We start from the raw sequence: 1,433 nt of genomic DNA on the forward strand, positions 1-1,433 counted from the left end.
AACCCTGGTAACCTCTTTGTAAAATAGGCTAAGGTTATAGGTTCCTGGCTAGGTAGGATCAACACCCCTGAGTCAGCTTGAAGAAGTTACAGAAGATGAATCTTCACCCATCATCCCCTTTTTAAGACCAAGGGTCCAGAGTCAGTTTTGGAAAAATGAGGCAAAATAGATAAAAGTTGTTGTCTTGGTAAATTGTCCTGGGCCATTGTCTAGATGGTCTTAAAGACCAGTGGGGCCACAGTCTGCCAAGTCTATGTACTGCATCCTTAACCAGTCCGTGTAGAAATTTGCAGCCCAGCACGAGGTGTGACAGTCCCTTGGAGCCACTGAGAGATGCTGCTGCTGCTGCTGCTGCTGCTGTATACCCTAATGGGTAAAGTTCAACAACAGCCTGACAGTCACCTGGAGGAAATCTACATCTTCACCCAGACCACCTCCACTGGAGTAAAAGTAGACTGAACTCCTGCCTGATTCCATCACCTGAGACTGCTTCCCGGTTGAAAGCTGCTAAAACTAAGATCTTGTGGGACATTATGTTGGTGATATCCAGTAACCCTCTCTACTCCCACAGTGGATATTGAGGACAAGGATATCACTGGCCTGCCTTAGGCACTTTAGTGCATAGTGACTGGAAATCCACTCTATAGTCACAGCCTAGTTTGGCTCTGGTACGGTAATAACCTGCTTTCTCCTGAGTGTGTGTTGTCAAGGCAGTTAGTAAAAGGAATGAGACCCAGCCCTGCTCTTAGCCTTAAAATCTAGCAAGCTTCTCCATCCCAGTGGTGCCTTGAGGCTGTTCTGAGATAACTTGGTTCCACAAGCCAAAGGAAAAATTGGGCAGTTTTAAACTCTAGCCACAAAGAAGCTTAAGGAATTGTATAGAAAGAGGGTAGTAAAGAAAGCCGGGTGGGGCTGGGAAGGTGGCTCAGTGGTAGAGCGCTTGCCTTGCATGCCAGAGGCCCTGGGTTCGATTCCTCAGCACCACATAAGCAAAAAAGAAAAAAGCCGGAGGTGGCGCTGTGGCTCAAGTGGTAGAGCGCTAGCCTTGAGCTGAAGAGTAGAGGGACAGCACCCAGGCCCAGAGTTCAGGCCCCACTACCGGACCCAAAAAAAAAAAGAAAGCCTTGGGAAAGGAATTGGTCTCCTCTGGATAAGAAAGGGTTTGCAAAAGTAAGGATTATCTTAAAATGTTTGTAAGTTTAAGTATGTAGCAAATGGTATGAGTGTGTCTTCATATTGGAGCTTATGAGTAAAGCTGATATAAAATTAAGTTAGCTGTGCTATCCATACAGTCAGGATTGGTGCACTGATGTGGAACATTCTTTTTTTTTTTTTTTGTGCTGTCCCTCAGCTCTTCAGCTCAAGGCGAGCGCTCTACCACTTGAGCTATAGCGCCACTTCCGGTTTTCTGGTGGTTTATTGGAGATAGGAGT

General features: G+C 46.2%; 1 protein-coding gene across 1 annotated transcript in view; it reads right to left on the reverse strand.

Moving 5' to 3' along the window:
• Map4k1 (mitogen-activated protein kinase kinase kinase kinase 1) overlaps positions 1–1,433 on the reverse strand; it is a 26,153-nt gene that overhangs the window by 20,312 nt on the left and 4,408 nt on the right. The gene's annotated exons all lie outside the window — the stretch shown is intronic.

This window comes from Dipodomys ordii, unplaced genomic scaffold (genome assembly GCF_000151885.1).
Source record: "Dipodomys ordii isolate 6190 unplaced genomic scaffold, Dord_2.0 Scaffold92, whole genome shotgun sequence".
Taxonomy (NCBI): Eukaryota; Metazoa; Chordata; class Mammalia; order Rodentia; family Heteromyidae; genus Dipodomys; species Dipodomys ordii.